The sequence below is a fragment of the Electrophorus electricus genome, chromosome 13, assembly GCF_041902795.1.
Source record: "Electrophorus electricus isolate QZ-2024a chromosome 13, ASM4190279v1, whole genome shotgun sequence".
NCBI lineage: Eukaryota > Metazoa > Chordata > Actinopteri > Gymnotiformes > Gymnotidae > Electrophorus > Electrophorus electricus.
In genome coordinates, this window is record NC_137509.1 from 26,449,809 (window position 1) to 26,477,554 (window position 27,746).

Consider the following 27,746-nt stretch of genomic DNA (forward strand, 5'->3'; position numbering starts at 1 on the left):
AAGTTTTTATTGCATCACTTTAATTTACTCTCTAACTGACATGCTTGAATGTGAAGTGCAGTGATTAATAAAAAAACTGTCTGTTAGTGCCTCCGAATACCAGATGTTGTAAGCTTTTATTGCATCATTTTAATTTACTTTCAAGATAACATTCTAGAATGTCAAGTGCAGGGATTAATAAAAAAAAATGTCAGATTGGTCTTTGATCATATTTTCTATGATTATGCAATTTGAGTAAGTGTTTAAGGTTTATGTCCATACCAGCTTCAGCACGCCTCCAATCTCATCTGAACTTGGAAGCTAAGCAAGTTTGTGCCTGGATAGTACTGAGGTGGGACCCTACCTAGGAATACCATGTGCTGTAAGCTTTTCTTGCATCACTTTAATTTACTTTCAAGCTGACATTCTCAAATGTGAAGTGCAGTGATTAATAAAAAAAACTATCTGTTAGCACCTGGGAATAGCAGGTGCTGTAAGTTTTTTTTGCATCACTTTCATTTACTCTCCAACTCACATGCCTGAATGTGAAGTGCAGTGATTCATCAAAAAACTATCTTTTAGCACCTTGGACTATGAGATGCTGTAAGCTTCTCTTGCATCACTTTAATTTACTTTCAAGATGACATGCTAGGATGTGAAGTGCAGTGATTAATTAAAAAAACCTATCTGTTAGCACCTGGGAATAGCAGATGCTGTAAGTTTTTCTTGCATCACTTTAATTTAATATGCAACTGACATGCTTGTAAGTGAAGTGTACAGATTAAATAGAAATCTATTAGTACCAGGGAATAGCAGGTGCTGTAAGATTTTATTGCATCCCTTAAATTTATGTTCAAGCTATCAAGCTCAAATTTGAAGTGCAGTGAATAATTAAATCAAACTATCTGTTAGCACCTGGGAATAGCAGATGCTGTAAGTTTTTATTGCATCACTTTAATTTACTCTCTAACTGACATGCTTGAATGTGAAGTGCAGTGATTAATAAAAAAACTGTCTGTTAGTGCCTCCGAATACCAGATGTTGTAAGTTTTTATTGCATCACTTTAATTTACTTTCAAGCTGACATTCTCAAATGTGAAGTGCAGTGATTAATAAAAAAAACTATCTGTTAGCACCTGGGAATAGCAGGTGCTGTAAGTTTTTTTGCATCACTTTCATTTACTCTCCAACTCACATGCTTGAATGTGAAGTGCAGTGATTAATAAAAAAACTGTCTGTTAGTGCCTCCGAATACCAGATGTTGTAAGCTTTTATTGCATCATTTTAATTTACTTTCAAGATAACATTCTAGAATGTCAAGTGCAGGGATTAATAAAAAAAAATGTCAGATTGGTCTTTGATCATATTTTCTATGATTAGGCAATTTGAGTAAGTGTTTAAGGTTTACGGCCATACCAGCTTCAGCACGCCTCCAATCTCATCTGAACTTGGAAGCTAAGCAAGTTTGTGCCTGGATAGTACTGATGTGGGACCCTATCTAGGAATACCAGGTGCTGTAAGCTTTTCTTGCATCACTTTAATTTACTTTCAAGCTGACATGCTCAAATGTGAAGTGCAGTGATTAATAAAAAAACCTATCTGTTAGCACCTGGGAATAGCAGATGCTGTAAGTTTTTTTTGCATCACTTTCATTTACTCTCCAACTCACATGCCTGAATGTGAAGTGCAGTGATTCATAAAAAACTATCTTTTAGCACCTTGGACTACGAGCTGCTGTAAGCTTCTCCTGCATCACATTAATTTACTTTCAAGATGACATGCTAGGATGTGAAGTGCAGTGATTAATTAAAAAAAACTATCTGTTAGCACCTGGGAATAGCAGATGCTGTAAGTTTTTCTTGCATCACTTTAATTTAATATGCAACTGACATGCTTGTAAGTGAAGTGTACAGATTAAATAGAAATCTATTAGTATCAGGGAATAGCAGGTGCTGTAAGATTTTATTGCATCCCTTAAATTTATGTTCAAGCTATCAAGCTCAAATTTGAAGTGCAGTGAATAATTAAATCAAACTATCTGTTAGCACCTGGGAATAGCAGATGCTGTAAGTTTTTATTGCATCTCTTTAATTTACTCTCCAACTCACATGCTTGAATGTGAAGTGCAGTGATTAATAAAAAAACTGTCTGTTATTGCCTCCGAATACCAGATGTTGTAAGCTTTTATTGCATCATTTTAATTTACTTTCAAGATAACATTCTAGAATGTCAAGTGCAGGGATTAATAAAAAAAAATGTCAGATTGGTCTTTGATCATATTTTCTATGATTAGGCAATTTGAGTAAGTGTTTAAGGTTTACGGCCTTACCAGCTTCAGCACGCCTCCAATCTCATCTGAACTTGGAAGCTAAGCAAGTTTGTGCCTGGATAGTACTGATGTGGGACCCTATCTAGGAATACCAGGTGCTGTAAGCTTTTCTTGCATCACTTTAATTTACTTTCAAGCTGACATGCTCAAATGTGAAGTGCAGTGATTAATAAAAAACCTATCTGTTAGCACCTGGGAATAGCAGATGCTGTAAGTTTTTTTTGCATCACTTTCATTTACTCTCCAACTCACATGCCTGAATGTGAAGTGCAGTGATTCATCAAAAAACTATCTTTTAGCACCTTGGACTACGAGCTGCTGTAAGCTTCTCCTGCATCACATTAATTTACTTTCAAGATGACATGCTAGGATGTGAAGTGCAGTGATTAATTAAAAAAAACTATCTGTTAGCACCTGGGAATAGCAGATGCTGTAAGTTTTTCTTGCATCACTTTAATTTAATATGCAACTGACATGCTTGTAAGTGAAGTGTACAGATTAAATAGAAATCTATTAGTATCAGGGAATAGCAGGTGCTGTAAGATTTTATTGCATCCCTTAAATTTATGTTCAAGCTATCAAGCTCAAATTTGAAGTGCAGTGAATAATTAAATCAAACTATCTGTTAGCACCTGGGAATAGCAGATGCTGTAAGTTTTTATTGCATCTCTTTAATTTACTCTCCAACTGACATGCTTGAATGTGAAGTGCAGTGATTAATAAAAAAACTGTCTGTTAGTGCCTCCGAATACCAGATGTTGTAAGTTTTTATTGCATCACTTTAATTTACTTTCAAGCTGACATTCTCAAATGTGAAGTGCAGTGATTAATAAAAAAAACTATCTGTTAGCACCTGGGAATAGCAGGTGCTGTAAGTTTTTTTTGCATCACTTTCATTTACTCTCCAACTCACATGCTTGAATGTGAAGTGCAGTGATTAATAAAAAAACTGTCTGTTAGTGCCTCCGAATACCAGATGTTGTAAGCTTTTATTGCATCATTTTAATTTACTTTCAAGATAACATTCTAGAATGTCAAGTGCAGGGATTAATAAAAAAAAATGTCAGATTGGTCTTTGATCATATTTTCTATGATTAGGCAATTTGAGTAAGTGTTTAAGGTTTACGGCCATACCAGCTTCAGCACGCCTCCAATCTCATCTGAACTTGGAAGCTAAGCAAGTTTGTGCCTGGATAGTACTGATGTGGGACCCTATCTAGGAATACCAGGTGCTGTAAGCTTTTCTTGCATCACTTTAATTTACTTTCAAGCTGACATGCTCAAATGTGAAGTGCAGTGATTAATAAAAAAACCTATCTGTTAGCACCTGGGAATAGCAGATGCTGTAAGTTTTTTTTGCATCACTTTCATTTACTCTCCAACTCACATGCCTGAATGTGAAGTGCAGTGATTCATAAAAAACTATCTTTTAGCACCTTGGACTACGAGCTGCTGTAAGCTTCTCCTGCATCACATTAATTTACTTTCAAGATGACATGCTAGGATGTGAAGTGCAGTGATTAATTAAAAAAAACTATCTGTTAGCACCTGGGAATAGCAGATGCTGTAAGTTTTTCTTGCATCACTTTAATTTAATATGCAACTGACATGCTTGTAAGTGAAGTGTACAGATTAAATAGAAATCTATTAGTATCAGGGAATAGCAGGTGCTGTAAGATTTTATTGCATCCCTTAAATTTATGTTCAAGCTATCAAGCTCAAATTTGAAGTGCAGTGAATAATTAAATCAAACTATCTGTTAGCACCTGGGAATAGCAGATGCTGTAAGTTTTTATTGCATCTCTTTAATTTACTCTCCAACTCACATGCTTGAATGTGAAGTGCAGTGATTAATAAAAAAACTGTCTGTTATTGCCTCCGAATACCAGATGTTGTAAGCTTTTATTGCATCATTTTAATTTACTTTCAAGATAACATTCTAGAATGTCAAGTGCAGGGATTAATAAAAAAAAATGTCAGATTGGTCTTTGATCATATTTTCTATGATTAGGCAATTTGAGTAAGTGTTTAAGGTTTACGGCCTTACCAGCTTCAGCACGCCTCCAATCTCATCTGAACTTGGAAGCTAAGCAAGTTTGTGCCTGGATAGTACTGATGTGGGACCCTATCTAGGAATACCAGGTGCTGTAAGCTTTTCTTGCATCACTTTAATTTACTTTCAAGCTGACATGCTCAAATGTGAAGTGCAGTGATTAATAAAAAAACCTATCTGTTAGCACCTGGGAATAGCAGATGCTGTAAGTTTTTTTTGCATCACTTTCATTTACTCTCCAACTCACATGCCTGAATGTGAAGTGCAGTGATTCATAAAAAACTATCTTTTAGCACCTTGGACTACGAGCTGCTGTAAGCTTCTCCTGCATCACATTAATTTACTTTCAAGATGACATGCTAGGATGTGAAGTGCAGTGATTAATTAAAAAAAACTATCTGTTAGCACCTGGGAATAGCAGATGCTGTAAGTTTTTCTTGCATCACTTTAATTTAATATGCAACTGACATGCTTGTAAGTGAAGTGTACAGATTAAATAGAAATCTATTAGTATCAGGGAATAGCAGGTGCTGTAAGATTTTATTGCATCCCTTAAATTTATGTTCAAGCTATCAAGCTCAAATTTGAAGTGCAGTGAATAATTAAATCAAACTATCTGTTAGCACCTGGGAATAGCAGATGCTGTAAGTTTTTATTGCATCTCTTTAATTTACTCTCCAACTGACATGCTTGAATGTGAAGTGCAGTGATTAATAAAAAAACTGTCTGTTAGTGCCTCCGAATACCAGATGTTGTAAGCTTTTATTGCATCATTTTAATTTACTTTCAAGATAACATTCTAGAATGTCAAGTGCAGGGATTAATAAAAAAAAATGTCAGATTGGTCTTTGATCATATTTTCTATGATTAGGCAATTTGAGTAAGTGTTTAAGGTTTACGGCCATACCAGCTTCAGAACGTCCAATCTCATCTGAACTTGGAAGCTAAGCAAGTTTGTGCCTGAATAGTACTGAGGTGGGACCCTATCTAGGAATACCAGGTGCTGTAAGTTTTTATTGCATCACTTTAATTTACTTTCAAGCTGACATTCTCAAATGTGAAGTGCAGTGATTAATAAAAAAAACCTATCTGTTAGCACCTGGGAATAGCAGATGCTGTAAGTTTTTTTTGCATCACTTTAATTTAATATGCAACTGACATGCTTGTAAGTGAAGTGTACAGATTAAATAGAAATCTATTAGTATCAGGGAATAGCAGGTGCTGTAAGATTTTATTGCATCCCTTAAATTTATGTTCAAGCTATCAAGCTCAAATTTGAAGTGCAGTGAATAATTAAATCAAACTATCTGTTAGCACCTGGGAATAGCAGATGCTGTAAGTTTTTATTGCATCTCTTTAATTTACTCTCCAACTGACATGCTTGAATGTGAAGTGCAGTGATTAACAAAAAAACTGTCTGTTAGTGCCTCCGAATACCAGATGTTGTAAGCTTTTATTGCATCATTTTAATTTACTTTCAAGATAACATTCTAGAATGTCAAGTGCAGGGATTAATAAAAAAAAATGTCAGATTGGTCTTTGATCATATTTTCTATGATTAGGCAATTTGAGTAAGTGTTTAAGGTTTATGTCCATACCAGCTTCAGCACGCCTCCAATCTCATCTGAACTTGGAAGCTAAGCAAGTTTGTGCCTGGATAGTACTGAGGTGGGACCCTACCTAGGAATACCATGTGCTGTAAGCTTTTCTTGCATCACTTTAATTTACTTTCAAGCTGACATTCTCAAATGTGAAGTGCAGTGATTAATAAAAAAAACTATCTGTTAGCACCTGGGAATAGCAGGTGCTGTAAGTTTTTTTTGCATCACTTTCATTTACTCTCCAACTCACATGCCTGAATGTGAAGTGCAGTGATTCATCAAAAAACTATCTTTTAGCACCTTGGACTATGAGATGCTGTAAGCTTCTCTTGCATCACTTTAATTTACTTTCAAGATGACATGCTAGGATGTGAAGTGCAGTGATTAATTAAAAAAACCTATCTGTTAGCACCTGGGAATAGCAGATGCTGTAAGTTTTTCTTGCATCACTTTAATTTAATATGCAACTGACATGCTTGTAAGTGAAGTGTACAGATTAAATAGAAATCTATTAGTACCAGGGAATAGCAGGTGCTGTAAGATTTTATTGCATCCCTTAAATTTATGTTCAAGCTATCAAGCTCAAATTTGAAGTGCAGTGAATAATTAAATCAAACTATCTGTTAGCACCTGGGAATAGCAGATGCTGTAAGTTTTTATTGCATCACTTTAATTTACTCTCTAACTGACATGCTTGAATGTGAAGTGCAGTGATTAATAAAAAAACTGTCTGTTAGTGCCTCCGAATACCAGATGTTGTAAGTTTTTATTGCATCACTTTAATTTACTTTCAAGCTGACATTCTCAAATGTGAAGTGCAGTGATTAATAAAAAAAACTATCTGTTAGCACCTGGGAATAGCAGGTGCTGTAAGTTTTTTTTGCATCACTTTCATTTACTCTCCAACTCACATGCTTGAATGTGAAGTGCAGTGATTAATAAAAAAACTGTCTGTTAGTGCCTCCGAATACCAGATGTTGTAAGCTTTTATTGCATCATTTTAATTTACTTTCAAGATAACATTCTAGAATGTCAAGTGCAGGGATTAATAAAAAAAAATGTCAGATTGGTCTTTGATCATATTTTCTATGATTAGGCAATTTGAGTAAGTGTTTAAGGTTTACGGCCTTACCAGCTTCAGCACGCCTCCAATCTCATCTGAACTTGGAAGCTAAGCAAGTTTGTGCCTGGATAGTACTGATGTGGGACCCTATTTAGGAATACCAGGTGCTGTAAGCTTTTCTTGCATCACTTTAATTTACTTTCAAGCTGACATGCTCAAATGTGAAGTGCAGTGATTAATAAAAAAAAACCTATCTGTTAGCACCTGGGAATAGCAGATGCTGTAAGTTTTTTTTGCATCACTTTCATTTACTCTCCAACTCACATGCCTGAATGTGAAGTGCAGTGATTCATAAAAAACTATCTTTTAGCACCTTGGACTACGAGCTGCTGTAAGCTTCTCCTGCATCACATTAATTTACTTTCAAGATGACATGCTAGGATGTGAAGTGCAGTGATTAATTAAAAAAAACTATCTGTTAGCACCTGGGAATAGCAGATGCTGTAAGTTTTTCTTGCATCACTTTAATTTAATATGCAACTGACATGCTTGTAAGTGAAGTGTACAGATTAAATAGAAATCTATTAGTATCAGGGAATAGCAGGTGCTGTAAGATTTTATTGCATCCCTTAAATTTATGTTCAAGCTATCAAGCTCAAATTTGAAGTGCAGTGAATAATTAAATCAAACTATCTGTTAGCACCTGGGAATAGCAGATGCTGTAAGTTTTTATTGCATCTCTTTAATTTACTCTCCAACTCACATGCTTGAATGTGAAGTGCAGTGATTAATAAAAAAACTGTCTGTTATTGCCTCCGAATACCAGATGTTGTAAGCTTTTATTGCATCATTTTAATTTACTTTCAAGATAACATTCTAGAATGTCAAGTGCAGGGATTAATAAAAAAAAATGTCAGATTGGTCTTTGATCATATTTTCTATGATTAGGCAATTTGAGTAAGTGTTTAAGGTTTACGGCCTTACCAGCTTCAGCACGCCTCCAATCTCATCTGAACTTGGAAGCTAAGCAAGTTTGTGCCTGGATAGTACTGATGTGGGACCCTATCTAGGAATACCAGGTGCTGTAAGCTTTTCTTGCATCACTTTAATTTACTTTCAAGCTGACATGCTCAAATGTGAAGTGCAGTGATTAATAAAAAAACCTATCTGTTAGCACCTGGGAATAGCAGATGCTGTAAGTTTTTTTTGCATCACTTTCATTTACTCTCCAACTCACATGCCTGAATGTGAAGTGCAGTGATTCATAAAAAACTATCTTTTAGCACCTTGGACTACGAGCTGCTGTAAGCTTCTCCTGCATCACATTAATTTACTTTCAAGATGACATGCTAGGATGTGAAGTGCAGTGATTAATTAAAAAAAACTATCTGTTAGCACCTGGGAATAGCAGATGCTGTAAGTTTTTCTTGCATCACTTTAATTTAATATGCAACTGACATGCTTGTAAGTGAAGTGTACAGATTAAATAGAAATCTATTAGTATCAGGGAATAGCAGGTGCTGTAAGATTTTATTGCATCCCTTAAATTTATGTTCAAGCTATCAAGCTCAAATTTGAAGTGCAGTGAATAATTAAATCAAACTATCTGTTAGCACCTGGGAATAGCAGATGCTGTAAGTTTTTATTGCATCACTTTAATTTACTCTCTAACTGACATGCTTGAATGTGAAGTGCAGTGATTAATAAAAAAACTGTCTGTTAGTGCCTCCGAATACCAGATGTTGTAAGTTTTTATTGCATCACTTTAATTTACTTTCAAGCTGACATTCTCAAATGTGAAGTGCAGTGATTAATAAAAAAAACTATCTGTTAGCACCTGGGAATAGCAGGTGCTGTAAGTTTTTTTTGCATCACTTTCATTTACTCTCCAACTCACATGCTTGAATGTGAAGTGCAGTGATTAATAAAAAAACTGTCTGTTAGTGCCTCCGAATACCAGATGTTGTAAGCTTTTATTGCATCATTTTAATTTACTTTCAATATAACATTCTAGAATGTCAAGTGCAGGGATTAATAAAAAAAAATGTCAGATTGGTCTTTGATCATATTTTCTATGATTAGGCAATTTGAGTAAGTGTTTAAGGTTTACGGCCTTACCAGCTTCAGCACGCCTCCAATCTCATCTGAACTTGGAAGCTAAGCAAGTTTGTGCCTGGATAGTACTGATGTGGGAACCTATCTAGGAATACCAGGTGCTGTAAGCTTTTCTTGCATCACTTTAATTTACTTTCAAGCTGACATGCTCAAATGTGAAGTGCAGTGATTAATAAAAAAACCTATCTGTTAGCACCTGGGAATAGCAGATGCTGTAAGTTTTTCTTGCATCACTTTCATTTACTCTCCAACTCACATGCCTGAATGTGAAGTGCAGTGATTCATCAAAAAACTATCTTTTAGCACCTTGGACTATGAGATGCTGTAAGCTTCTCTTGCATCACTTTAATTTACTTTCAAGATGACATGCTAGGATGTGAAGTGCAGTGATTCATTAAAAAAACCTATCTGTTAGCACCTGGGAATAGCAGATGCTGTAAGTTTTTCTTGCATCACTTTAATTTAATATGCAACTGACATGCTTGTAAGTGAAGTGTACAGATTAAATAGAAATCTATTAGTACCAGGGAATAGCAGGTGCTGTAAGATTTTATTGCATCCCTTAAATTTATGTTCAAGCTATCAAGCTCAAATTTGAAGTGCAGTGAATAATTAAATCAAACTATCTGTTAGCACCTGGGAATAGCAGATGCTGTAAGTTTTTATTGCATCACTTTAATTTACTCTCCAACTGACATGCTTGAATGTGAAGTGCAGTGATTAATAAAAAAACTGTCTGTTAGTGCCTCCGAATACCAGATGTTGTAAGCTTATATTGCATCATTTTAATTTACTTCAAGACAACATTCTAGAATGTCAAGTGCAGGGATTAATTAAAAAAAATGTCAGATTGGTCTTTGATCATATTTTCTATGATTAGGCAATTTGAGTAAGTGTTTAAGGTTTACGGCCATACCAGCTTCAGAACGTCCAATCTCATCTGAACTTGGAAGCTAAGCAAGTTTGTGCCTGAATAGTACTGAGGTGGGACCCTATCTAGGAATACCAGGTGCTGTAAGCTTTTCTTGCATCACTTTAATTTACTTTCAAGCTGACATGCTCAAATGTGAAGTGCAGTGATTAATAAAAAAACCTATCTGTTAGCACCTGGGAATAGCAGATGCTGTAAGTTTTTTTTGCATCACTTTCATTTACTCTCCAACTCACATGCCTGAATGTGAAGTGCAGTGATTCATCAAAAAACTATCTTTTAGCACCTTGGACTACGAGCTGCTGTAAGCTTCTCTTGCATCACATTAATTTACTCCAAGATGACATGCTAGGATGTGAAGTGCAGTGATTAATTAAAAAAAACTATCTGTTAACACCTGGGAATAGCAGATGCTGTAAGTTTTTCTTGCATCACTTTAATTTAATATGCAACTGACATGCTTGTAAGTGAAGTGTACAGATTAAATAGAAATCTATTAGTACCAGGGAATAGCAGGTGCTGTAAGATTTTATTGCATCCCTTAAATTTATGTTCAAGCTATCAAGCTCAAATTTGAAGTGCAGTGAATAATTAAATCAAACTATCTGTTAGCACCTGGGAATAGCAGATGCTGTAAGTTTTTATTGCATCACTTTAATTTACTCTCCAACTGACATGCTTGAATGTGAAGTGCAGTGATTAATAAAAAAACTGTCTGTTAGTGCCTCCGAATACCAGATGTTGTAAGTTTTTATTGCATCACTTTAATTTACTTTCAAGCTGACATTCTCAAATGTGAATTGCAGTGATTAATAAAAAAAACTATCTGTTAGCACCTGGGAATAGCAGGTGCTGTAAGTTTTTTTTGCATCACTTTCATTTACTCTCCAACTAACATGCTTGAATGTGAAGTGCAGTGATTAATAAAAAAACTGTCTGTTAGTGCCTCCGAATACCAGATGTTGTAAGCTTTTATTGCATCATTTTAATTTACTTTCAAGATAACATTCTAGAATGTCAAGTGCAGGGATTAATAAAAAAAAATGTCAGATTGGTCTTTGATCATATTTTCTATGATTATGCAATTTGAGTAAGTGTTTAAGGTTTATGTCCATACCAGCTTCAGCACGCCTCCAATCTCATCTGAACTTGGAAGCTAAGCAAGTTTGTGCCTGGATAGTACTGAGGTGGGACCCTACCTAGGAATACCATGTGCTGTAAGCTTTTCTTGCATCACTTTAATTTACTTTCAAGCTGACATTCTCAAATGTGAAGTGCAGTGATTTATAAAAAAAACTATCTGTTAGCACCTGGGAATAGCAGATGCTCTAAGTTTTTTTTGCATCACTTTCATTTACTCTCCAACTCACATGCCTGAATGTGAATTGCAGTGATTCATCAAAAAACTATCTTTTAGCACCTTGGACTACGAGCTGCTGTAAGCTTCTCTTGCATCACATTAATTTACTTTCAAGATGACATGCTAGGATGTGAAGTGCAGTGATTAATTAAAAAAAACTATCTGTTAGCACCTGGGAATAGCAGATGCTGTAAGTTTTTCTTGCATCACTTTAATTTAATATGCAACTGACATGCTTGTAAGTGAAGTGTACAGATTAAATAGAAATCTATTAGTACCAGGGAATAGCAGGTGCTGTAAGATGTTATTGCATCCCTTAAATTTATGTTCAAGCTATCAAGCTCAAATTTGAAGTGCAGTGAATAATTAAATCAAACTATCTGTTAGCACCTGGGAATAGCAGATGCTGTAAGTATTTATTGCATCACTTTAATTTACTCTCCAACTAACATGCTTGAATGTGAAGTGCAGTGATTAATAAAAAAACTGTCTGTTAGTGCCTCCGAATACCAGATGTTGTAAGCTTATATTGCATCATTTTAATTTACTTCAAGACAACATTCTAGAATGTCAAGTGCAGGGATTAATTAAAAAAAATGTCAGATTGGTCTTTGATCATATTTTCTATGATTAGGCAATTTGAGTAAGTGTTTAAGGTTTACGGCCATACCAGCTTCAGAACGTCCAATCTCATCTGAACTTGGAAGCTAAGCAAGTTTGTGCCTGAATAGTACTGAGGTGGGACCCTATCTAGGAATACCAGGTGCTGTAAGCTTTTCTTGCATCACTTTAATTTACTTTCAAGCTGACATGCTCAAATGTGAAGTGCAGTGATTAATAAAAAAACCTATCTGTTAGCACCTGGGAATAGCAGATGCTGTAAGTTTTTTTTGCATCACTTTCATTTACTCTCCAACTCACATGCCTGAATGTGAAGTGCAGTGATTCATCAAAAAACTATCTTTTAGCACCTTGGACTATGAGATGCTGTAAGCTTCTCTTGCATCACTTTAATTTACTTTCAAGATGACATGCTAGGATGTGAAGTGCAGTGATTAATTAAAAAAACCTATCTGTTAGCACCTGGGAATAGCAGATGCTGTAAGTTTTTCTTGCATCACTTTAATTTAATATGCAACTGACATGCTTGTATGTGAAGTGTACAGATTAAATAGAAATATTTTAGTACCAGGGAATAGCAGGTGCTGTAAGATTTTATTGCATCCCTTAAATTTATGTTCAAGCTATCAAGCTCAAATTTGAAGTGCAGTGAATAATTAAATCAAACTATCTGTTAGCACCTGGGAATAGCAGATGCTGTAAGTATTTATTGCATCACTTTAATTTACTCTCCAACTGACATGCTTGAATGTGAAGTGCAGTGATTAATAAAAAAACTGTCTGTTAGTGCCTCCGAATACCAGATGTTGTAAGCTTTTATTGCATCATTTTAATTTACTTTCAAGACAACATTCTAGAATGTCAAGTGCAGGGATTAATAAAAAAAAATGTCAGATTGGTCTTTGATCATATTTTCTATGATTAGGCAATTTGAGTAAGTGTTTAACGTTTACGGCCATACCAGCTTCAGAACGTCCAATCTCATCTGAACTTGGAAGCTAAGCAAGTTTGTGCCTGAATAGTACTGAGGTGGGACCCTATCTAGGAATACCAGGTGCTGTAAGCTTCTCTTGCATCACTTTAATTTACTTTCAAGCTGACATGCTCAAATGTGAAGTGCAGTGATTAATAAAAAAAACCTATCTGTTAGCACCTGGGAATAGCAGATGCTGTAAGTTTTTTTTGCATCACTTTCATTTACTCTCCAACTCACATGCCTGAATGTGAATTGCAGTGATTCATCAAAAAACTATCTTTTAGCACCTTGGACTACGAGCTGCTGTAAGCTTCTCTTGCATCACATTAATTTACTTTCAAGATGACATGCTAGGATGTGAAGTGCAGTGATTAATTAAAAAAAACTATCTGTTAGCACCTGGGAATAGCAGATGCTGTAAGTTTTTCTTGCATCACTTTAATTTAATATGCAACTGACATGCTTGTAAGTGAAGTGTACAGATTAAATAGAAATCTATTAGTACCAGGGAATAGCAGGTGCTGTAAGATTTTATTGCATCCCTTAAATTTATGTTCAAGCTATCAAGCTCAAATTTGAAGTGCAGTGAATAATTAAATCAAACTATCTGTTAGCACCTGGGAATAGCAGATGCTGTAAGTATTTATTGCATCACTTTAATTTACTCTCCAACTAACATGCTTGAATGTGAAGTGCAGTGATTAATAAAAAAACTGTCTGTTAGTGCCTCCGAATACCAGATGTTGTAAGCTTTTATTGCATCATTTTAATTTACTTTCAAGACAACATTCTAGAATGTCAAGTGCAGGGATTAATAAAAAAAAATGTCAGATTGGTCTTTGATCATATTTTCTATGATTAGGCAATTTGAGTAAGTGTTTAACGTTTACGGCCATACCAGCTTCAGAACGTCCAATCTCCTCTGAACTTGGAAGCTAAGCAAGTTTGTGCCTGAATAGTACTGAGGTGGGACCCTATCTAGGAATACCAGGTGCTGTAAGCTTCTCTTGCATCACTTTAATTTACTTTCAAGCTGACATGCTCAAATGTGAAGTGCAGTGATTAATAAAAAAAACCTATCTGTTAGCACCTGGGAATAGCAGATGCTGTAAGTTTTTTTTGCATCACTTTCATTTACTCTCCAACTCACATGCCTGAATGTGAATTGCAGTGATTCATCAAAAAACTATCTTTTAGCACCTTGGACTACGAGCTGCTGTAAGCTTCTCTTGCATCACATTAATTTACTTTCAAGATGACATGCTAGGATGTGAAGTGCAGTGATTAATTAAAAAAAACTATCTGTTAGCACCTGGGAATAGCAGATGCTGTAAGTTTTTCTTGCATCACTTTAATTTAATATGCAACTGACATGCTTGTAAGTGAAGTGTACAGATTAAATAGAAATCTATTAGTACCAGGGAATAGCAGGTGCTGTAAGATTTTATTGCATCCCTTAAATTTATGTTCAAGCTATCAAGCTCAAATTTGAAGTGCAGTGAATAATTAAATCAAACTATCTGTTAGCACCTGGGAATAGCAGATGCTGTAAGTATTTATTGCATCACTTTAATTTACTCTCCAACTAACATGCTTGAATGTGAAGTGCAGTGATTAATAAAAAAACTGTCTGTTAGTGCCTCCGAATACCAGATGTTGTAAGTTTATATTGCATCATTTTAATTTTCTTCAAGACAACATTCTAGAATGTCAAGTGCAGGGATTAATTAAAAAAAATGTCAGATTGGTCTTTGATCATATTTTCTATGATTAGGCAATTTGAGTAAGTGTTTAACGTTTACGGCCATACCAGCTTCAGAACGTCCAATCTCATCTGAACTTGGAAGCTAAGCAAGTTTGTACCTGAATAGTACTGAGGTGGGACCCTATCTAGGAATACCAGGTGCTGTAAGCTTCTCTTGCATCACTTTAATTTACTTTCAAGCTGACATGCTCAAATGTGAAGTGCAGTGATTAATAAAAAAAACCTATCTGTTAGCACCTGGGAATAGCAGATGCTGTAAGTTTTTTTTGCATCACTTTCATTTACTCTCCAACTCACATGCCTGAATGTGAATTGCAGTGATTCATCAAAAAACTATCTTTTAGCACCTTGGACTACGAGCTGCTGTAAGCTTCTCTTGCATCACATTAATTTACTTTCAAGATGACATGCTAGGATGTGAAGTGCAGTGATTAATTAAAAAAAACTATCTGTTAGCACCTGGGAATAGCAGATGCTGTAAGTTTTTCTTGCATCACTTTAATTTAATATGCAACTGACATGCTTGTAAATGAAGTGTACAGATTAAATAGAAATCTATTAGTACCAGGGAATAGCAGGTGCTGTAAGATTTTATTGCATCCCTTAAATTTATGTTCAAGCTATCAAGCTCAAATTTGAAGTGCAGTGAATAATTAAATCAAACTATCTGTTAGCACCTGGGAATAGCAGATGCTGTAAGTTTTTATTGCATCACTTTAATTTACTCTCCAACTGACATGCTTGAATGTGAAGTGCAGTGATTAATAAAAAAACTGTCTGTTAGTGCCTCCGAATACCAGATGTTGTAAGCTTTTATTGCATCATTTTAATTTACTTTCAAGACAACATTCTAGAATGTCAAGTGCAGGGATTAATAAAAAAAAATGTCAGATTGGTCTTTGATCATATTTTCTATGATTAGGCAATTTGAGTAAGTGTTTAAGGTTTACGGCCATACCAGCTTCAGAACGTCCAATCTCATCTGAACTTGGAAGCTAAGCAAGTTTGTGCCTAAATAGTACTGAGGTGGGACCCTATCTAGGAAAACCAGGTGCTGTAAGCTTCTCTTGCATCACTTTAATTTACTTTCAAGCTGACATGCTCAAATGTGAAGTGCAGTGATTAATAAAAAAAACCTATCTGTTAGCACCTGGGAATAGCAGATGCTGTAAGTTTTTTTTGCATCACTTTCATTTACTCTCCAACTCACATGCCTGAATGTGAATTGCAGTGATTCATCAAAAAACTATCTTTTAGCACCTTGGACTACGAGCTGCTGTAAGCTTCTCTTGCATCACATTAATTTACTTTCAAGATGACATGCTAGGATGTGAAGTGCAGTGATTAATTAAAAAAAACTATCTGTTAGCACCTGGGAATAGCAGATGCTGTAAGTTTTTCTTGCATCACTTTAATTTAATATGCAACTGACATGCTTGTATGTGAAGTGTACAGATTAAATAGAAATATTTTAGTACCAGGGAATAGCAGGTGCTGTAAGATTTTATTGCATCCCTTAAATTTATGTTCAAGCTATCAAGCTCAAATTTGAAGTGCAGTGAATAATTAAATCAAACTATCTGTTAGCACCTGGGAATAGCAGATGCTGTAAGTATTTATTGCATCACTTTAATTTACTCTCCAACTGACATGCTTGAATGTGAAGTGCAGTGATTAATAAAAAAACTGTCTGTTAGTGCCTCCGAATACCAGATGTTGTAAGCTTTTATTGCATCATTTTAATTTACTTTCAAGATAACATTCTAGAATGTCAAGTGCAGGGATTAATAAAAAAAAATGTCAGATTGGTCTTTGATCATATTTTCTATGATTAGGCAATTTGAGTAAGTGTTTAACGTTTACGGCCATACCAGCTTCAGAACGTCCAATCTCATCTGAACTTGGAAGCTAAGCAAGTTTGTGCCTGAATAGTACTGAGGTGGGACCCTATCTAGGAATACCAGGTGCTGTAAGCTTCTCTTGCATCACTTTAATTTACTTTCAAGCTGACATGCTCAAATGTGAAGTGCAGTGATTAATAAAAAAAACCTATCTGTTAGCACCTGGGAATAGCAGATGCTGTAAGTTTTTTTTGCATCACTTTCATTTACTCTTCAACTCACATGCCTGAATGTGAATTGCAGTGATTCATCAAAAAACTATCTTTTAGCACCTTGGACTACGAGCTGCTGTAAGCTTCTCTTGCATCACATTAATTTACTTTCAAGATGACATGCTAGGATGTGAAGTGCAGTGATTAATTAAAAAAAACTATCTGTTAGCACCTGGGAATAGCAGATGCTGTAAGTTTTTCTTGCATCACTTTAATTTAATATGCAACTGACATGCTTGTAAGTGAAGTGTACAGATTAAATAGAAATCTATTAGTACCAGGGAATAGCAGGTGCTGTAAGATTTTATTGCATCCCTTAAATTTATGTTCAAGCTATCAAGCTCAAATTTGAAGTGCAGTGAATAATTAAATCAAACTATCTGTTAGCACCTGGGAATAGCAGATGCTGTAAGTATTTATTGCATCACTTTAATTTACTCTCCAACTAACATGCTTGAATGTGAAGTGCAGTGATTAATAAAAAAACTGTCTGTTAGTGCCTCCGAATACCAGATGTTGTAAGTTTATATTGCATCATTTTAATTTTCTTCAAGACAACATTCTAGAATGTCAAGTGCAGGGATTAATTAAAAAAAATGTCAGATTGGTCTTTGATCATATTTTCTATGATTAGGCAATTTGAGTAAGTGTTTAACGTTTACGGCCATACCAGCTTCAGAACGTCCAATCTCATCTGAACTTCGAAGCTAAGCAAGTTTGTACCTGAATAGTACTGAGGTGGGACCCTATCTAGGAATACCAGGTGCTGTAAGCTTCTCTTGCATCACTTTAATTTACTTTCAAGCTGACATGCTCAAATGTGAAGTGCAGTGATTAATAAAAAAAACCTATCTGTTAGCACCTGGGAATAGCAGATGATGTAAGTTTTTTTTGCATCACTTTCATTTACTCTCCAACTCACATGCCTGAATGTGAATTGCAGTGATTCATCAAAAAACTATCTTTTAGCACCTTGGACTACGAGCTGCTGTAAGCTTCTCTTGCATCACATTAATTTACTTTCAAGATGACATGCTAGGATGTGAAGTGCAGTGATTAATTAAAAAAAACTATCTGTTAGCACCTGGGAATAGCAGATGCTGTAAGTTTTTCTTGCATCACTTTAATTTAATATGCAACTGACATGCTTGTAAGTGAAGTGTACAGATTAAATAGAAATCTATTAGTACCAGGGAATAGCAGGTGCTGTAAGATTTTATTGCATCCCTTAAATTTATGTTCAAGCTATCAAGCTCAAATTTGAAGTGCAGTGAATAATTAAATCAAACTATCTGTTAGCACCTGGGAATAGCAGATGCTGTAAGTATTTATTGCATCACTTTAATTTACTCTCCAACTGACATGCTTGAATGTGAAGTGCAGTGATTAATAAAAAAACTGTCTGTTAGTGCCTCCGAATACCAGATGTTGTAAGCTTTTATTGCATCATTTTAATTTACTTTCAAGACAACATTCTAGAATGTCAAGTGCAGGGATTAATAAAAAAAAATGTCAGATTGGTCTTTGATCATATTTTCTATGATTAGGCAATTTGAGTAAGTGTTTAAGGTTTACGGCCATACCAGCTTCAGAACGTCCAATCTCATCTGAACTTGGAAGCTAAGCAAGTTTGTGCCTAAATAGTACTGAGGTGGGACCCTATCTAGGAAAACCAGGTGCTGTAAGCTTCTCTTGCATCACTTTAATTTACTTTCAAGCTGACATGCTCAAATGTGAAGTGCAGTGATTAATAAAAAAAACCTATCTGTTAGCACCTGGGAATAGCAGATGCTGTAAGTTTTTTTTGCATCACTTTCATTTACTCTTCAACTCACATGCCTGAATGTGAATTGCAGTGATTCATCAAAAAACTATCTTTTAGCACCTTGGACTACGAGCTGCTGTAAGCTTCTCTTGCATCACATTAATTTACTTTCAAGATGACATGCTAGGATGTGAAGTGCAGTGATTAATTAAAAAAACCTATCTGTTAGCACCTGGGAATAGCAGATGCTGTAAGTTTTTCTTGCATCACTTTAATTTAATATGCAACTGACATGCTTGTATGTGAAGTGTACAGATTAAATAGAAATATTTTAGTACCAGGGAATAGCAGGTGCTGTAACATTTTATTGCATCCCTTAAATTTATGTTCAAGCTATCAAGCTCAAATTTGAAGTGCAGTGAATAATTAAATCAAACTATCTGTTAGCACCTGGGAATAGCAGATGCTGTAAGTATTTATTGCATCACTTTAATTTACTCTCCAACTAACATGCTTGAATGTGAAGTGCAGTGATTAATAAAAAAACTGTCTGTTAGTGCCTCCGAATACCAGATGTTGTAAGCTTTTATTGCATCATTTTAATTTACTTTCAAGACAACATTCTAGAATGTCAAGTGCAGGGATTAATAAAAAAAAATGTCAGATTGGTCTTTGATCATATTTTCTATGATTAGGCAATTTGAGTAAGTGTTTAACGTTTACGGCCATACCAGCTTCAGAACGTCCAATCTCATCTGAACTTGGAAGCTAAGCAAGTTTGTGCCTGAATAGTACTGAGGTGGGACCCTATCTAGGAATACCAGGTGCTGTAAGCTTCTCTTGCATCACTTTAATTTACTTTCAAGCTGACATGCTCAAATGTGAAGTGCAGTGATTAATAAAAAAAACCTATCTGTTAGCACCTGGGAATAGCAGATGCTGTAAGTTTTTTTTGCATCACTTTCATTTACTCTCCAACTCACATGCCTGAATGTGAATTGCAGTGATTCATCAAAAAACTATCTTTTAGCACCTTGGACTACGAGCTGCTGTAAGCTTCTCTTGCATCACATTAATTTACTTTCAAGATGACATGCTAGGATGTGAAGTGCAGTGATTAATTAAAAAAAACTATCTGTTAGCACCTGGGAATAGCAGATGCTGTAAGTTTTTCTTGCATCACTTTAATTTAATATGCAACTGACATGCTTGTAAGTGAAGTGTACAGATTAAATAGAAATCTATTAGTACCAGGGAATAGCAGGTGCTGTAAGATTTTATTGCATCCCTTAAATTTATGTTCAAGCTATCAAGCTCAAATTTGAAGTGCAGTGAATAATTAAATCAAACTATCTGTTAGCACCTGGGAATAGCAGATGCTGTAAGTATTTATTGCATCACTTTAATTTACTCTCCAACTAACATGCTTGAATGTGAAGTGCAGTGATTAATAAAAAAACTGTCTGTTAGTGCCTCCGAATACCAGATGTTGTAAGTTTATATTGCATCATTTTAATTTTCTTCAAGACAACATTCTAGAATGTCAAGTGCAGGGATTAATTAAAAAAAATGTCAGATTGGTCTTTGATCATATTTTCTATGATTAGGCAATTTGAGTAAGTGTTTAACGTTTACGGCCATACCAGCTTCAGAACGTCCAATCTCATCTGAACTTGGAAGCTAAGCAAGTTTGTACCTGAATAGTACTGAGGTGGGACCCTATCTAGGAATACCAGGTGCTGTAAGCTTCTCTTGCATCACTTTAATTTACTTTCAAGCTGACATGCTCAAATGTGAAGTGCAGTGATTAATAAAAAAAACCTATCTGTTAGCACCTGGGAATAGCAGATGCTGTAAGTTTTTTTTGCATCACTTTCATTTACTCTCCAACTCACATGCCTGAATGTGAATTGCAGTGATTCATCAAAAAACTATCTTTTAGCACCTTGGACTACGAGCTGCTGTAAGCTTCTCTTGCATCACATTAATTTACTTTCAAGATGACATGCTAGGATGTGAAGTGCAGTGATTAATTAAAAAAAACTATCTGTTAGCACCTGGGAATAGCAGATGCTGTAAGTTTTTCTTGCATCACTTTAATTTAATATGCAACTGACATGCTTGTAAGTGAAGTGTACAGATTAAATAGAAATCTATTAGTACCAGGGAATAGCAGGTGCTGTAAGATTTTATTGCATCCCTTAAATTTATGTTCAAGCTATCAAGCTCAAATTTGAAGTGCAGTGAATAATTAAATCAAACTATCTGTTAGCACCTGGGAATAGCAGATGCTGTAAGTATTTATTGCATCACTTTAATTTACTCTCCAACTGACATGCTTGAATGTGAAGTGCAGTGATTAATAAAAAAACTGTCTGTTAGTGCCTCCGAATACCAGATGTTGTAAGCTTTTATTGCATCATTTTAATTTACTTTCAAGACAACATTCTAGAATGTCAAGTGCAGGGATTAATAAAAAAAAATGTCAGATTGGTCTTTGATCATATTTTCTATGATTAGGCAATTTGAGTAAGTGTTTAAGGTTTACGGCCATACCAGCTTCAGAACGTCCAATCTCATCTGAACTTGGAAGCTAAGCAAGTTTGTGCCTAAATAGTACTGAGGTGGGACCCTATCTAGGAAAACCAGGTGCTGTAAGCTTCTCTTGCATCACTTTAATTTACTTTCAAGCTGACATGCTCAAATGTGAAGTGCAGTGATTAATAAAAAAAACCTATCTGTTAGCACCTGGGAATAGCAGATGCTGTAAGTTTTTTTTGCATCACTTTCATTTACTCTCCAACTCACATGCCTGAATGTGAATTGCAGTGATTCATCAAAAAACTATCTTTTAGCACCTTGGACTACGAGCTGCTGTAAGCTTCTCTTGCATCACATTAATTTACTTTCAAGATGACATGCTAGGATGTGAAGTGCAGTGATTAATTAAAAAAAACTATCTGTTAGCACCTGGGAATAGCAGATGCTGTAAGTTTTTCTTGCATCACTTTAATTTAATATGCAACTGACATGCTTGTATGTGAAGTGTACAGATTAAATAGAAATATTTTAGTACCAGGGAATAGCAGGTGCTTTAAGATTTTATTGCATCCCTTAAATTTATGTTCAAGCTATCAAGCTCAAATTTGAAGTGCAGTGAATAATTAAATCAAACTATCTGTTAGCACCTGGGAATAGCAGATGCTGTAAGTATTTATTGCATCACTTTAATTTACTCTCCAACTGACATGCTTGAATGTGAAGTGCAGTGATTAATAAAAAAACTGTCTGTTAGTGCCTCCGAATACCAGATGTTGTAAGCTTTTATTGCATCATTTTAATTTACTTTCAAGATAACATTCTAGAATGTCAAGTGCAGGGATTAATAAAAAAAAATGTCAGATTGGTCTTTGATCATATTTTCTATGATTAGGCAATTTGAGTAAGTGTTTAACGTTTACGGCCATACCAGCTTCAGAACGTCCAATCTCATCTGAACTTGGAAGCTAAGCAAGTTTGTGCCTGAATAGTACTGAGGTGGGACCCTATCTAGGAATACCAGGTGCTGTAAGCTTCTCTTGCATCACTTTAATTTACTTTCAAGCTGACATGCTCAAATGTGAAGTGCAGTGATTAATAAAAAAAACCTATCTGTTAGCACCTGGGAATAGCAGATGCTGTAAGTTTTTTTTGCATCACTTTCATTTACTCTTCAACTCACATGCCTGAATGTGAATTGCAGTGATTCATCAAAAAACTATCTTTTAGCACCTTGGACTACGAGCTGCTGTAAGCTTCTCTTGCATCACATTAATTTACTTTCAAGATGACATGCTAGGATGTGAAGTGCAGTGATTAATTAAAAAAACCTATCTGTTAGCACCTGGGAATAGCAGATGCTGTAAGTTTTTCTTGCATCACTTTAATTTAATATGCAACTGACATGCTTGTATGTGAAGTGTACAGATTAAATAGAAATATTTTAGTACCAGGGAATAGCAGGTGCTGTAACATTTTATTGCATCCCTTAAATTTATGTTCAAGCTATCAAGCTCAAATTTGAAGTGCAGTGAATAATTAAATCAAACTATCTGTTAGCACCTGGGAATAGCAGATGCTGTAAGTATTTATTGCATCACTTTAATTTACTCTCCAACTGACATGCTTGAATGTGAAGTGCAGTGATTAATAAAAAAACTGTCTGTTAGTGCCTCCGAATACCAGATGTTGTAAGCTTTTATTGCATCATTTTAATTTACTTTCAAGACAACATTCTAGAATGTCAAGTGCAGGGATTAATAAAAAAAAATGTCAGATTGGTGTTTGATCATATTTTCTATGATTAGGCAATTTGAGTAAGTGTTTAACGTTTACGGCCATACCAGCTTCAGAACGTCCAATCTCATCTGAACTTGGAAGCTAAGCAAGTTTGTGCCTGAATAGTACTGAGGTGGGACCCTATCTAGGAATACCAGGTGCTATAAGCTTCTCTTGCATCACTTTAATTTACTTTCAAGCTGACATGCTCAAATGTGAAGTGCAGTGATTAATAAAAAAAACCTATCTGTTAGCACCTGGGAATAGCAGATGCTGTAAGTTTTTTTTGCATCACTTTCATTTACTCTCCAACTCACATGCCTGAATGTGAATTGCAGTGATTCATCAAAAAACTATCTTTTAGCACCTTGGACTACGAGCTGCTGTAAGCTTCTCTTGCATCACATTAATTTACTTTCAAGATGACATGCTAGGATGTGAAGTGCAGTGATTAATTAAAAAAAACTATCTGTTAGCACCTGGGAATAGCAGATGCTGTAAGTTTTTCTTGCATCACTTTAATTTAATATGCAACTGACATGCTTGTAAGTGAAGTGTACAGATTAAATAGAAATCTATTAGTACCAGGGAATAGCAGGTGCTGTAAGATTTTATTGCATCCCTTAAATTTATGTTCAAGCTATCAAGCTCAAATTTGAAGTGCAGTGAATAATTAAATCAAACTATCTGTTAGCACCTGGGAATAGCAGATGCTGTAAGTATTTATTGCATCACTTTAATTTACTCTCCAACTAACATGCTTGAATGTGAAGTGCAGTGATTAATAAAAAAACTGTCTGTTAGTGCCTCCGAATACCAGATGTTGTAAGTTTATATTGCATCATTTTAATTTTCTTCAAGACAACATTCTAGAATGTCAAGTGCAGGGATTAATTAAAAAAAATGTCAGATTGGTCTTTGATCATATTTTCTATGATTAGGCAATTTGAGTAAGTGTTTAAGGTTTACGGCCATACCAGCTTCAGAACGTCCAATCTCATCTGAACTTGGAAGCTAAGCAAGTTTGTGCCTGAATAGTACTGAGGTGGGACCCTATCTAGGAATACCAGGTGCTGTAAGCTTCTCTTGCATCACTTTAATTTACTTTCAAGCTGACATGCTCAAATGTGAAGTGCAGTGATTAATAAAAAAAACCTATCTGTTAGCACCTGGGAATAGCAGATGCTGTAAGTTTTTTTTGCATCACTTTCATTTACTCTCCAACTCACATGCCTGAATGTGAATTGCAGTGATTCATCAAAAAACTATCTTTTAGCACCTTGGACTACGAGCTGCTGTAAGCTTCTCTTGCATCACATTAATTTACTTTCAAGATGACATGCTAGGATGTGAAGTGCAGTGATTAATTAAAAAAAACTATCTGTTAGCACCTGGGAATAGCAGATGCTGTAAGTTTTTCTTGCATCACTTTAATTTAATATGCAACTGACATGCTTGTAAGTGAAGTGTACAGATTAAATAGAAATCTATTAGTACCAGGGAATAGCAGGTGCTGTAAGATTTTATTGCATCCCTTAAATTTATGTTCAAGCTATCAAGCTCAAATTTGAAGTGCAGTGAATAATTAAATCAAACTATCTGTTAGCACCTGGGAATAGCAGATGCTGTAAGTATTTATTGCATCACTTTAATTTACTCTCCAACTAACATGCTTGAATGTGAAGTGCAGTGATTAATAAAAAAACTGTCTGTTAGTGCCTCCGAATACCAGATGTTGTAAGTTTATATTGCATCATTTTAATTTTCTTCAAGACAACATTCTAGAATGTCAAGTGCAGGGATTAATTAAAAAAAATGTCAGATTGGTCTTTGATCATATTTTCTATGATTAGGCAATTTGAGTAAGTGTTTAAGGTTTACGGCCATACCAGCTTCAGAACGTCCAATCTCATCTGAACTTGGAAGCTAAGCAAGTTTGTGCCTGAATAGTACTGAGGTGGGACCCTATCTAGGAATACCAGGTGCTGTAAGCTTCTCTTGCTTTACTTTCAAGCTGACATGCTCAAATGTGAAGTGCAGTGATTAATAAAAAAAACCTATCTGTTAGCACCTGGGAATAGCAGATGCTGTAAGTTTTTTTTGCATCACTTTCATTTACTCTCCAACTCACATGCCTGAATGTGAATTGCAGTGATTCATCAAAAAACTATCTTTTAGCACCTTGGACTACGAGCTGCTGTAAGCTTCTCTTGCATCACATTAATTTACTTTCAAGATGACATGCTAGGATGTGAAATGCAGTGATTAATTAAAAAAACCTATCTGTTAGCACCTGGGAATAGCAGATGCTGTAAGTTTTTTTTGCATCACTTTCATTTACTCTCCAACTCACATGCCTGAATGTGAAGTGCAGTGATTCATCAAAATACTATCTTTTAGCACCTTGGACTATGAGATGCTGTAAGCTTCTCTTGCATCACTTTAATTTACTTTCAAGATGACATGCTAGGATGTGAAGTGCAGTGATTAATTAAAAAAACCTATCTGTTAGCACCTGGGAATAGCAGATGCTGTAAGTGTTTCTTGCATCACTTTAATTTAATATGCAACTGACATGCTTGTAAGTGAAGTGTACAGATTAAATAGAAATCTATTAGTACCAGGGAATAGCAGGTGCTGTAAGATTTTATTGCATCCCTTAAATTTATGTTCAAGCTATCAAGCTCAAATTTGAAGTGCAGTGAATAATTAAATCAAACTATCTGTTAGCACCTGGGAATAGCAGATGCTGTAAGTATTTATTGCATCACTTTAATTTACTCTCCAACTAACATGCTTGAATGTGAAGTGCAGTGATTAATAAAAAAACTGTCTGTTAGTGCCTCATAATACCAGATGTTGTAAGCTTATATTGCATCATTTTAATTTACTTCAAGACAACATTCTAGAATGTCAAGTGCAGGGATTAATTTAAAAAAATGTCAGATTGGTCTTTGATCATATTTTCTATGATTAGGCAATTTGAGTAAGTGTTTAAGGTTTACGGCCATACCAGCTTCAGAACGTCCAATCTCATCTGAACTTGGAAGCTAAGCAAGTTTGTGCCTGAATAGTACTGAGGTGGGACCCTATCTAGGAATACCAGGTGCTGTAAGCTTTTCTTGCATCACTTTAATTTACTTTCAAGCTGACATGCTCAAATGTGAAGTGCAGTGATTAATAAAAAAACCTATCTGTTAGCACCTGGGAATAGCAGATGCTGTAAGTTTTTTTTGCATCACTTTCATTTACTCTCCAACTCACATGCCTGAATGTGAAGTGCAGTGATTCATCAAAATACTATCTTTTAGCACCTTGGACTATGAGATGCTGTAAGCTTCTCTTGCATCACTTTAATTTACTTTCAAGATGACATGCTAGGATGTGAAGTGCAGTGATTAATTAAAAAAACCTATCTGTTAGCACCTGGGAATAGCAGATGCTGTAAGTTTTTCTTGCATCACTTTAATTTAATATGCAACTGACATGCTTGTATGTGAAGTGTACAGATTAAATAGAAATATTTTAGTACCAGGGAATAGCAGGTGCTGTAAGATTTTATTGCATCCCTTAAATTTATGTTCAAGCTATCAAGCTCAAATTTGAAGTGCAGTGAATAATTAAATCAAACTATCTGTTAGCACCTGGGAATAGCAGATGCTGTAAGTATTTATTGCATCACTTTAATTTACTCTCCAACTAACATGCTTGAATGTGAAGTGCAGTGATTAATAAAAAAACTGTCTGTTAGTGCCTCCGAATACCAGATGTTGTAAGCTTATATTGCATCATTTTAATTTACTTCAAGACAACATTCTAGAATGTCAAGTGCAGGGATTAATTTAAAAAAATGTCAGATTGGTCTTTGATCATATTTTCTATGATTAGGCAATTTGAGTAAGTGTTTAAGGTTTACGGCCATACCAGCTTCAGAACGTCCAATCTCATCTGAACTTGGAAGCTAAGCAAGTTTGTGCCTGAATAGTACTGAGGTGGGACCCTATCTAGGAATACCAGGTGCTGTAAGCTTTTCTTGCATCACTTTAATTTACTTTCAAGCTGACATGCTCAAATGTGAAGTGCAGTGATTAATAAAAAAACCTATCTGTTAGCACCTGGGAATAGCAGATGCTGTAAGTTTTTTTTGCATCACTTTCATTTACTCTCCAACTCACATGCCTGAATGTGAATTGCAGTGATTCATCAAAAAACTATCTTTTAGCACCTTGGACTACGAGCTGCTGTAAGCTTCTCTTGCATCACATTAATTTACTTTCAAGATGACATGCTAGGATGTGAAGTGCAGTGATTAATTAAAAAAAACTATCTGTTAGCACCTGGGAATAGCAGATGCTGTAAGTTTTTCTTGCATCACTTTAATTTAATATGCAACTGACATGCTTGTAAGTGAAGTGTACAGATTAAATAGAAATCTATTAGTACCAGGGAATAGCAGGTGCTGTAAGATTTTATTGCATCCCTTAAATTTATGTTCAAGCTATCAAGCTCAAATTTGAAGTGCAGTGAATAATTAAATCAAACTATCTGTTAGCACCTGGGAATAGCAGATGCTGTAAGTATTTATTGCATCACTTTAATTTACTCTCCAACTAACATGCTTGAATGTGAAGTGCAGTGATTAATAAAAAAACTGTCTGTTAGTGCCTCCGAATACCAGATGTTGTAAGTTTATATTGCATCATTTTAATTTTCTTCAAGACAACATTCTAGAATGTCAAGTGCAGGGATTAATTAAAA

General features: G+C 35.2%; 26 pseudogenes; all 26 read left to right on the plus strand.

Annotated features, from left to right (window-relative positions):
* The first annotated feature begins 1,381 nt into the window (after window positions 1–1,381).
* LOC145644979 (5S ribosomal RNA) lies at window positions 1,382–1,502 on the plus strand (annotated as a pseudogene).
* A 792-nt stretch (window positions 1,503–2,294) lies between these two features.
* LOC145645677 (5S ribosomal RNA) lies at window positions 2,295–2,415 on the plus strand (annotated as a pseudogene).
* Window positions 2,416–3,428: 1,013 nt separating this feature from the next.
* Window positions 3,429–3,549, plus strand: LOC145644980 (5S ribosomal RNA; annotated as a pseudogene).
* A 792-nt stretch (window positions 3,550–4,341) lies between these two features.
* On the plus strand, window positions 4,342–4,462 carry LOC145645678 (5S ribosomal RNA; annotated as a pseudogene).
* A 792-nt stretch (window positions 4,463–5,254) lies between these two features.
* On the plus strand, window positions 5,255–5,373 carry LOC145644087 (5S ribosomal RNA; annotated as a pseudogene).
* A 1,707-nt stretch (window positions 5,374–7,080) lies between these two features.
* LOC145645871 (5S ribosomal RNA) lies at window positions 7,081–7,201 on the plus strand (annotated as a pseudogene).
* A 794-nt stretch (window positions 7,202–7,995) lies between these two features.
* On the plus strand, window positions 7,996–8,116 carry LOC145645679 (5S ribosomal RNA; annotated as a pseudogene).
* Window positions 8,117–9,129: 1,013 nt separating this feature from the next.
* LOC145645490 (5S ribosomal RNA) lies at window positions 9,130–9,250 on the plus strand (annotated as a pseudogene).
* Window positions 9,251–10,042: 792 nt separating this feature from the next.
* Window positions 10,043–10,161, plus strand: LOC145650998 (5S ribosomal RNA; annotated as a pseudogene).
* Window positions 10,162–12,087: 1,926 nt separating this feature from the next.
* On the plus strand, window positions 12,088–12,206 carry LOC145650999 (5S ribosomal RNA; annotated as a pseudogene).
* A 793-nt stretch (window positions 12,207–12,999) lies between these two features.
* LOC145651000 (5S ribosomal RNA) lies at window positions 13,000–13,118 on the plus strand (annotated as a pseudogene).
* A 794-nt stretch (window positions 13,119–13,912) lies between these two features.
* LOC145644575 (5S ribosomal RNA) lies at window positions 13,913–14,031 on the plus strand (annotated as a pseudogene).
* Window positions 14,032–14,824: 793 nt separating this feature from the next.
* LOC145644152 (5S ribosomal RNA) lies at window positions 14,825–14,943 on the plus strand (annotated as a pseudogene).
* Window positions 14,944–15,737: 794 nt separating this feature from the next.
* Window positions 15,738–15,856, plus strand: LOC145644708 (5S ribosomal RNA; annotated as a pseudogene).
* A 794-nt stretch (window positions 15,857–16,650) lies between these two features.
* Window positions 16,651–16,769, plus strand: LOC145651001 (5S ribosomal RNA; annotated as a pseudogene).
* A 793-nt stretch (window positions 16,770–17,562) lies between these two features.
* On the plus strand, window positions 17,563–17,681 carry LOC145645414 (5S ribosomal RNA; annotated as a pseudogene).
* A 794-nt stretch (window positions 17,682–18,475) lies between these two features.
* LOC145644709 (5S ribosomal RNA) lies at window positions 18,476–18,594 on the plus strand (annotated as a pseudogene).
* A 794-nt stretch (window positions 18,595–19,388) lies between these two features.
* LOC145651002 (5S ribosomal RNA) lies at window positions 19,389–19,507 on the plus strand (annotated as a pseudogene).
* Window positions 19,508–20,300: 793 nt separating this feature from the next.
* Window positions 20,301–20,419, plus strand: LOC145644153 (5S ribosomal RNA; annotated as a pseudogene).
* Window positions 20,420–21,213: 794 nt separating this feature from the next.
* On the plus strand, window positions 21,214–21,332 carry LOC145644710 (5S ribosomal RNA; annotated as a pseudogene).
* Window positions 21,333–22,126: 794 nt separating this feature from the next.
* On the plus strand, window positions 22,127–22,245 carry LOC145651004 (5S ribosomal RNA; annotated as a pseudogene).
* Window positions 22,246–23,039: 794 nt separating this feature from the next.
* On the plus strand, window positions 23,040–23,158 carry LOC145644624 (5S ribosomal RNA; annotated as a pseudogene).
* Window positions 23,159–23,951: 793 nt separating this feature from the next.
* Window positions 23,952–24,070, plus strand: LOC145651005 (5S ribosomal RNA; annotated as a pseudogene).
* Window positions 24,071–24,863: 793 nt separating this feature from the next.
* On the plus strand, window positions 24,864–24,982 carry LOC145651006 (5S ribosomal RNA; annotated as a pseudogene).
* Window positions 24,983–25,987: 1,005 nt separating this feature from the next.
* On the plus strand, window positions 25,988–26,106 carry LOC145651007 (5S ribosomal RNA; annotated as a pseudogene).
* Window positions 26,107–26,898: 792 nt separating this feature from the next.
* Window positions 26,899–27,017, plus strand: LOC145651008 (5S ribosomal RNA; annotated as a pseudogene).
* The last annotated feature ends 729 nt before the right edge of the window (window positions 27,018–27,746 follow it).